At 43.9% G+C, this 9,960-nt stretch overlaps 1 long non-coding RNA gene across 2 annotated transcripts; it reads left to right on the top strand.

The window, feature by feature from the left end:
• Positions 1–7,021: 7,021 nt before the first annotated feature.
• Positions 7,022–9,707, top strand: LOC130601596 (uncharacterized). Of its 2 annotated transcripts, XR_008972712.1 has the most exons (3): positions 7,022–7,868; positions 8,049–8,253; positions 8,951–9,707. It is a non-coding gene; the product is annotated as an uncharacterized LOC130601596 (long non-coding RNA). The 2 variants fall into 2 exon arrangements; XR_008972713.1 differs by lacking the exon at positions 8,049–8,253.
• Positions 9,708–9,960: the final 253 nt, after the last annotated feature.

Below are 9,960 nucleotides of genomic sequence, written 5' to 3'. Positions count from 1 at the left end.
CCACCAAGTCCCTATAGGACTTTACAGTTCCACCTCATGTAACTACTCCTCCTCTCAGACCCCACTGGTAACACCGGTCCTTGCAGTCCCCTCAGGTTGCCAGTGGTCCTTGCAGTCCACTCTCAAGTGAGGGCTGTAACCCCTCCTAGTCCCAGAGCTGTGCTGGGTGAGTTGGGGCACAGTGTGCAGGGCTGAAGTGCCTCTGGGTGCTGCACTGAGTGTGAGGGCACCAGCACCCCCCTGTCCAGGCTGAAACACCTCAATACCCTCTTGAAATGCTTGGGGCTTCTGTGTGTGTATTTGTAGGGTCTCTTGTAGGGTCTCAGCCCGGAGGTGAGACCTGCGAGCAGCTTGAAGTTTCATCTGTGTGTCCTAGTTCAGCAAGGGCTCAGAGAGACTCAGCATCACTCCTCCTCCAGTGAGTCTCTTGAGCCCCGCACATGTCATGAATCAACAGATGACTCCGGCTGTCAGGAAAATTCAGTCATGCCCACAGCACTGTGGTTCACAGGGTTTGGCCAGGGGAGAATAAGCCCTTCTAGAGTTGTGGTGCATGTGGCCACAGGCCAGCTGGGTTTTCTTCTGCTTCAGCTAATAGTCGGCTCACACGTGGCTGCCAGAGACTTGTCCCTTGAAAATTTGCCAGGAAGTTGCCATATGAAACCAAACCCTTTGAAACAGCACGTTCAAGCCTGTGGTTGGTTGGGCGCGCAAACTAAATTCCTTTTCATGCCTTTCTGAACTCCGTTGTCCCCATTCGGAGGCTGGCTCCCTTTTCTCCTTAACTGGGAGGCTTGGGGCACCTTATACCCATGTGCACAGTTGTTTATCTCCATGGCATATGTAAGAATGTGTTTGTATATCCAAACACACCCTTTTTTTTTTTTTCTCTTTCCTTGCTTTGGCATGTCCTGCAATTAGCACCAATAATTCAGTAGTGCTCCAGCTTCCATTTGCAGCTGGTAAAAACCTCTCCAAGCCCATCCAAACCCCGATGTAAAGCACCTGTTCTTAGTGAAAACATGAATGTTTTAATTTTCATTTTACACACATCTGCAGCTCCCATGGATGACATCAGAGTTTCAGTGTTACCCAGCACTTTGTAAAATCCTTTGCAGCAGGTGCTGTTAGTCTGTGTAGAACAGTTCAGTCTCAGCACAAATACTTCTGGAATATGGTTAATAAAAGCAGCTTTCAGGAAAAGGAAATACTAGAAAGCAATAGTAGAAGGGCACACCTTACTGCTTACTGATGAATGTGTTATTGTACCAGAACTGGGAGAAATTGCCACTGGGCAATGGGGTGCCGTAAAGAGCTTCAGTGGGTGCACGCGCGGTGCCACAAGGTAAGAGATGATTGTGCGCAATGAGTGAGAAGGTCTTAGATTCGTATACTTGTCTGCTTAGCAAATTGAATTGGGTAACAAGTCCCCCCAGGCCTTCCCCCCTGTGCCTCTGAGCCAAGTTGATCTTACACTTGGAAGTGCCCCAAATGTTGTCAAAGCACTAGAAGGTAGAGTTTCTGTCCCTGGGAGTGTGGTGGAAGGAGGGAGGGGCTGTTGGCTCCCTTCAGGGCTAAGCTTCTTTGCTCAGGATGGAGTTCCTGGACTCGGATACTTCCATCTGCTGGTGTTTTCTGAAACGAGAGGGAGAAGACTCATGGGTACTCCATGGAAGAGACCTTGTGGGGTGTGGACAATGGCTAGTAGAGCCACAGCAGGAGCGTCAGTGCTAAGTACAGCAGTCCACTGGGGCATTTCCTCCACTCCTCTCCCAGTGCTGCTCTGTGGGGCAAAAAGTGGCCTCACCTGCATCTCCACACCCAATGTGCTATGACAGCTGGGCGTGTGGGCGAAGACTGTGGCCAGGGGAGTCTCTGGAGGGCAAGAGCAAAGGGGATGGGGGAGCCCCGGTGGAACAACGCTTGTTTGCAGTGTGTGTGGGGGCTTTGTGGTGGCCGTGCCAGGGTCAGGGTGGTCTTACCTTGTTTCTCCAGAGCTGCCTTCCCATAGTGCACTAACACTTCCATGTCGTCAACACAGGTCTCGTTGAAGAGGACTTCCACTAGCTCACTGAAGGCGGTATAGTTCTGGAGAGAAGCCTGGACGTACCGTGAGAGGCTGGTGTCTTGGGAGACGACCCAGGTGGCATTGTCCGTGTCAAAGCTGAGGAAGTCCTGGCCATTGTAGGCCACATAGGCGAAGGCATGCCCAGCATGGCATAGGTATACGTCTCTGCTCTGATCTGCTGTTTAACTGGGGGATTGTCCCTGACGTGGATATTTTTCCTGCAGGGAAGGCAAACCCTATTCCCACAGCCCAGCTGCAGGCCTGTGCTCCCCATGCCCCCAGGCTGTGCACTGGCCCCATGCCTCTTTGTCACCTCCCAGATCTCCATGGCCTGGCCATGCTGATGAGCTGCTGATAGAATCTGGTACTGTCTCAAAGCAACAGGAGCAGAGGTGGGCCAGGGGTGTGGACAAAGACCATTTCCTGCAATTAGTGCGAATAATTCAGTAGTGCTCCAGCTTTCATTTGCAGCTGGTAAATACCTCTCCAAGCCCATCCAAACCCTGAGTAAAGGCACTGTTCTTAGTGAAAACTTGAATGTTTTAATTTTCATTTTACACACATCTGCAGCTCCCATAGATGACATCAGTTTCATTGTTACCCATCATTTGTAAAACCATTTGAAGCAGGTGCTGTTAGTCTGTGTTGAGCTGTGTAGAGCTGCCCTCCCATTCGGCAATAACTTCCACCAGCTCGCTGAAGGTAGTATAGTTCTGGAGAAAAGTCTGGATGTATCATGAGAGGTTGGTATCTTGGGAGAGGACCCTGGAAGCATTTTCTATGTGGAAGCTGAGAACTACTCTGTTGTAGCAGAGGTCACAACTTCTGCCTCCTTGATATTGTCAGTCTTTGTTCAGCAAATGAACAAAGGTGGTAGGGGGCTGTTTGTAAGTTTCCACACTTACTGAGGGTACACTGGATCCCCTCATCCAGGTCCAGATGTTAAAGATAACTTGCCCCAATACTGATCCCTTGGAACACTACTTGTAGTCAGGCTTCCCGAATGTCTTGTGTTGTATTTGGCACCCTGATGTGGATGTCTGTGAAAGGTGTCTTTATTCCCTAAATTTAGGGTGGATTATGCGTAAGATTTCTTCAATGTCACCATCTTTCTGTTGCCACCTTTTTAGCCACCTTTTATGGCCAACCGGAAACAAGGTATTTCTAGGATTTGCTTCTTCTAATTTCATGTTACCTGATAAGTGAATTAACATAATCCTGGAAGTGTCCATTTAAATCATCTTCCTATGTCAAAACCGCATCTGTTAAGAATTTCTTGCAAAACAGAAGAAATACTTGTTTCCTACAGGTCATAGCAAGGTCTAGTTTTTATAATTGAACAATGGTGTCACAAATTTTAGTTCTTTATTATTATCAGGACCAAGGCATATTTGGATGAAACATTATAGCAACCTTGATTTCAGCAGAACTATACCAGTTTGCCAGGGAAGGAAAAGGTTTGTGATTATGAACATTATACCGCTGGTTTTGTAAGCGAGTCTGACCAACATATAAAAATTATAGAGATACAGTAACTGACGGATGACTTTTGCACAAATGCGTAGCCATATAGAAATTCTTGTATTTTTAATGGATGCTTAGACTAAATCAGAGAGATTATCTTTTCTCAGACTATTTTTCTTTAGTTTATATATAGGTACCTACTATACCTTTCCTCCATTTAAGGCATTGAATTTTAGGTATAACTAAATTATCTGTCTTGCTACAGTATTAAAACCCACAAATGCTCACACTGAATGCTGAAGCAGATTTTCTGTAGATTTCTGAAACTTAGAGTGGGACTTCTTAGAGACATAAAAGTGAACTGTCTCCCTGGTCTTACTTTGTATCTGGTGATGATTTCAGGCAGCTCTAGAAAGGAAACAAAGCAACATGGTTCCAGAATTCCTTCCTCCTTAGGAAATTTGAATGGTCCCAGCTTTAATCTCCCTTGGAACTATTGGTAGGGATCTGCATGGCAGGTGGTTATTCATTTAGGAATTAATTTAATGTGTGAGTGATGAATCCAATTCTCTTTCCCTGTAAATTTTAAAGCCAAGTAAAATGCTAATAACACAGTATACAGACCCTCCTATTTAGGGTTCAACTTTGCTTTGCAAGTGTGGATTTTTATCGTCACTGTATCCCCAGACTGTCACATACTTGCATTATTGCTGGTACTGGTTGAAACTGTTGGGTTTGTGAACTATTCTACTGCAGATGGTTTTGTATCCCCAGTGCAAATCTGATAACACATTTGTCTCCATCTAAGAGGCTGGTCTTATCTGGGATAAGGCTTTCCAGGTATAGCTAAATGCCTGCCAAACACTATTTCTGCTGATGACAACCTTAGAGGTTAACGAGGAGCATTTCTAATAGCAGTATTAGAGTAGCGTAGAAGAATAGCAATATTCCTAAAAGTTCAGGCCAGTTAAAACCTACTTGACTACATGTTCAAGCAATTTTATTTTTAACAGTTCTGTACATTCTTTCCACCTGTCCTGAGGACTATGGACAGGTATCCCATACCTGGGAAAGATTTCCCACAAAAGTGCTTTGAACATTCTCACAGCATCAGCCTTCCTGGCAGGAAAAGCTTCTTCTATCAATCCTAACACTTGATCCATGTTTACCAGCAGGTGCTTAAGTCCACTCACATGAGGCATGTCAGCATAATCAATTTGCAGTCTTTGAAATAGGAAGTATGCCCATGGTCATCCTCCAGACTCCAGTATGGGCTTTGCATTGAAAAACTTCAAATATGTGGGACAAGAACTCACAATTCTTTTTACTACCACATATATTCCAGAGGCTGTCTGCATTCTTTCAATCCAGTTGGCAATTGCTGCCATTTCTCCATGTGTTTTATCATGAAACCGCCTAGCCAAAGTGATTACATATTTTCTCAGTAAATATGTTTTCCTCCAACAGTCCAAATTCCAGTTTCATCTTTCACAGCCTCACAATTTTCCTATCAAGTCCATTCTTCCTGTATATATTTGTCATATATCCTGATAAAGAGGAAGTCAGGCAAGAACACCAAGATGCCTGTGTGGATGAACAAGGAGCTCCTGAGCAAACTCCAGCATAAAAAGGAGGCCTACAGAGGGTGGAAGCAATGATGGGTAGCATGGAAAGAATATAGAAAAATTGTCTGAGCAGCCAGGGATCAGGATAGGAAAGCTGAAGTCCTGACAGAACTCAATCTGGCCAGGGATGTCAAGGGCAACAAGAAAAGCTTCCATAGGTGCATCAGGGATAAAAGGAAGACAAGGGAGCTGGCTCTCTCCCCTTTGGGAACAGCCTGTGCACAAGGGGTATGTTGTTCAAGGGGTGAGGCAAAGTGTGAGCTGAGAGAGGGAATGTGTGTGTGTATCTGTAGACAGTTGGTCCCATTTAGTTCCAGGAAAACCTATGTGCAGTTCTGTCATTCCCTGCTCTGGAGCACCTCTTCAGCCCAGGGGCAACCCAAAGCCTGCTGAATTTGCAGGATCAAAAGGGACTTCTGGAGGCTTTGTGGCAAGCAAGACACTTCTTGGTTTTGACCTTCTCCATTATTCATCTAATCAAAGAGAGCTGAAAGACTTGCTTTTCCCTACTCCCCATGATCAGCCCCCATCAGTCCTTAAGCTCGTGGACGCAGTGAGAGCCTCAACATTAAAAAAGCCAGAACTCAGAACAGTTACACTGACTGTTACTTAGATATTTTCATCTTCCTTAGATATATATCACTAAGCACATACCCTCCTACCCACTGTCTATCCTCCCAGCCTTACAGCTCTCTGATTCGGAGAAAAACTCCAGAAAAAAACTTGCCAACAAAGTTTTCAAGTTGACAAGCAGGTATTCTTTATTGCTGCACCCGGAGACACATGGGATAGCTCCTCCTAACATGTGTCCCAGTATTGCTACACAAGCTGTCCTCATATAGCCACTGGGTATACATACATATTCATGGGGCTACGTATAGATTACATCATTCTTCTAGAAAGTTTCCCCACATTCATACAAAAATGTGGTGGTGGCCTCTGAGGGTCATTTACTTCTTCCAACAATCTTCAGTATTTCTGGCAGCCTTTGAAGCACCTGCAGTAGATGTTTATACTAGCTTAATTGTCTCGTTAACACCACAGACACAACAATCATCCTGTCCTGCTTATCAGTTAGTTTAACTGCAGCCCATCCTGGACACCTGCTATTCCCAGATACTCCTTATCCTTACATCCCCTTTTTTCTATCCTGTTTTTCTTACACTCGTTTTGTACTAAGGTCATAACTACATCAACTACAACAGTTTATCTTATAAAAGAATTCTCAGTATGTTCTCTAGCTGTACTCTATTTTTTTACTCTCTGAATCATTCACCTCAGTAATTTTCCATTGCTACTGTTACAAAGCCATCAAACTTAACATTACTTAAAACTGATTCTAAAGGTTTATATATTTCATTTCGTGACTTTGTGTCCCCCTTGTCTCACATCTAAAGATTAAACGGAGTTTCTCTCATTAAAGCTTTACAAATACCTTTTAAATCCTAGTGCTTTTAATGTATGAGACAGCTGTGGATGGCCCAGTACGCAGCCTATGTATACAGCACCCTACAGGACAAAATATGTATGACTTGAGTAGTCACTGCGTGCAGCTGAAAATGAGTGTAGTGTCACAGGAGGTTATTTGAGGATGAATTGAATATGTTCCAGGGGAATGTTTCTGGGGAAGTCTCTTGTTTCTAGACTGTCCTGGTGCTCTGTGGACAGGCTCCCGGCCGTGTGTTGTCTGTGCAGGTGTCCAGCAGGCCCCTTCCTCTTCTTTATTTATTTATGTCCTCTTAAGGTTTGATTACAGAACTCTCCGGTAGACATGTGGTACCCCACCTTACTGTTTAACTACAGCAGCAGTTTGCAGCTGCTTAGTTTCGTAGATTGTACAAAGATAGCGTTCTTTTTTACCACAGAGAGTGTCTGTCTCCCAAAGGTGATGTTGTCTTTAAGCACAGAGTGTGCCTTTTGAAGTCATGGTATTTCAAACCCTTTTTTTCTTGCAGCTTTGTGTTTCAAAGAGCCCAGGCAGGTTTGTGACGTACACTGATGTTCAGGCGTCCTACAGATACAAACGTGATCAGTGGAATTACTTCAAGCAGTTCTGCAAGCCCCATGGTAACAGTTCTCACAAGGTCTGTATGTATCAGGAGGTGATGGAATACTTCCATGTGGTTGCAGCACTGTGGCAAGTGTCCTTTAGTACTTAAGTACTCCATAGCAGTAGAGCAGAGTGTCTCAAACCAGTTCTTAAGGCTCCTGAGTTATGTAGAGCTCCTCAGTAATTCAGCTAGGAAAAGAAGTCTGTCTTTCATGGAAGTGATTTTGGACTCAAATGTACTGTGTTATTTCTCCCATCTCTAAACCACCTTGCAATTCAGCTATGTTAGTTGTGTTAAATTCTTACTCTAAGAGAAAAGCACGGGGGAAGCGAGCAACGATCACCCAGTCATTGCTGCCTCACCTGCCGATCCAAAGTGAACAGGTCTTTTCTGTCACTAGAAAAGTAAAGAATAGTCTCTTCCCAAATCACATTGAGAGAGGTTGGATTCTCACATCATGAATGTGTCTTGCAGCTCCACCAGTCAAGTTTGGGAAGGAGGCTACAGAGTCCATTTTGGGGCATTTTCTCAGAGTGTGTAAGAAACAAAATTAAGTTATTCTGCTGTGTATTCAACATTCCGATATTTCCCCTTTTTAGTCTGCTGCTCAAGTCCTTCATGATGAAGATTGTCCTTCGATGATCATTCCAAGCAGGCCTTGTGAGTGGTTCTATTTCTTACACACATCTTAGCAGATTGGAAGTGTTCACATGAGAGCACAGCTCCAGTCTGAAAAGTGTTTTGTGACAAGATCACAAGGCACTGACTGTTACCTAGCAGTGGTACCCATTCAGTTTTAAACAATTTGAAAGTATAAAGATTTAGTATTATTTTTTCTAGAGAGCCATCCATGGACACTCAGAGTGTGATTGGGTCAAACTGAGCTCTTTCTTGCTCTTAAATTATCACTGATAAGAAATGCTTTACAGCGCAAACTGTGCCTTCCAAAACATGTGAGCACCCAACCCAGCCCAAGCCAAGCTGTTGGCATGAAGGAAATGACATGACTGTAGGAAGGCTCATCTGGGCAGCTCTTGAAGTTCAGGTGGTACTTGAGCACAGTTACAGCACAGTGCTGCCTATGCAAGAAGGCAGAGGAATTAAGGGAACAAAAAGCTGGTTTTGTCACTGTGGTCAGCAGGCGTTTCTGAGTAGACAACCCCAAGTGTCAGAGCTCAAGAGTATCTGTCACTGGCCTAGAAACTCCTGCAAATAAGGAACTGCTGTTTATTTTTCCATGCTTTAAAATAGATTGTGTAAGCCAGGCACAGGCTGTCAAAAAGAGAAAATAATGGATGAAATGATAAAAAATTAAAAATCTGTATGAAAATGATGTACTGACCCAAAAGACAGAAAATCATTTGCAAAGAAGCTATTATCTTCTTTTAGACTACAGCAAGAGGTGAAGATTAGAGAGGGAGGAAAAGAGACATGTTAGTTAATTATTTCCTGAGAATAACTGGGGGAGTAGATATTGCAGACTGAATATTGAGCCCAGGCATCAGTGCTTATTGGAACCTGATATGGAAAGTGCAGAACCAGTAGATAAAGGTGAAGTACAGCTGTGCAGGAGGACTGACCTGCTCTTCCCTTTGGAATGAAAACAAGGACTTGGTGCAGCAAAGAGCAGGGCAACATAAATGAGTATGTCAACTTCTGTCCTTGTCTCCCTCTTTTATAATCTCCTCCTTCCTCTGTCTAACCAATAGTTTCTGTCTTTTTTCCATTGCTTCCTCTCCAAGAATGCCTAGTGATAGTGGCTGGTGCTGAAGCTCACCTGGCATATGAGGAGCTGACACTTGCTGTTATGTATTGTTTTGGGTGCTAATACCTTTTGTGAAGAAGAAGCTGCAGTTTTTGCTGGCTGCCAAGATACTGACAGAGGGTAAGCTCTGCATTTATTACGAGTTCTTAAACTGCTACATATCCTACTGTTGTTATTCGGTAGCACCTAGAATCTCCAGTTGAAAGTGGTGATCCCACCATGCCTGAGCATAAAAATCCTAATTTTGAATAGAATGGCTCTTGCAAGAGTTCTCAAAGTCAACATTCCATTAGATAATCAGCTGAAAAGCAATTGATCTTGACTCTGAAATTGTTTAAATATGTCACAAAAGACAAGCGACAAAAGTGGAGCTCACTTGACGTGAAGTCTAACATTTCTGCTTTCTTTTGGTATTTTGAATAGCTCTGAAGAGATGCTTCCCGGGCTTCTCCACAAAGAATGGTGCGCTAACCATGGCAAATCAGACTATGTTCAAAGATGGAAAAGGGAAAACAAGAAACATAACCGATCTTGGGGAAGCTGCAAAGTAGGTTTTACCCTTCTTTAGTGCTTGTGTGTTGGATTCTGAGACTGTGAAATAATTTAGGAATTGAAAAAAAAAGATCAGAATCTGTTGCAGCAAATGGCTGAGGGTACCCAGACAAGACTTGCTGGTAGATGGTTTCTGTGCCTGAGCACTTGCAAAGTTCCAGTAGGGAAAACCAGCACTGTGGTATGCAGAAATGAACAAGGAGCCGAAAGCTTTAGTGTGCCTCAGAATGACTGTCAGTTTTTAAAACATTCCACTTGGTTTTCCTAGCCAAAATTAGTACCAAGGAAAGTTAAAGGAGGTTCAAATTGAAGTCCTCATGCAGCAGGACTTGGGCCAGCCAGTAATGGCCTCAGCTCTTCCTTCCTACAACAGCCTTTCTACTACTGTGAACTGTCCTAGTACTTTGGCATTTCACCTCCTTAGCATGCTCCTGT

This window comes from Pezoporus wallicus, unplaced genomic scaffold, assembly GCF_028554395.1.
Source record: "Pezoporus wallicus isolate ANWC-B61680 ecotype Strahan unplaced genomic scaffold, APGP_CSIRO_Pwel_v1 contig_8649, whole genome shotgun sequence".
Classification (NCBI taxonomy): domain Eukaryota; kingdom Metazoa; phylum Chordata; class Aves; order Psittaciformes; family Psittacidae; genus Pezoporus; species Pezoporus wallicus.
Note: the sequence above shows the minus strand (reverse complement) of the source record. Positions and strands in the feature narration are given on the sequence as shown.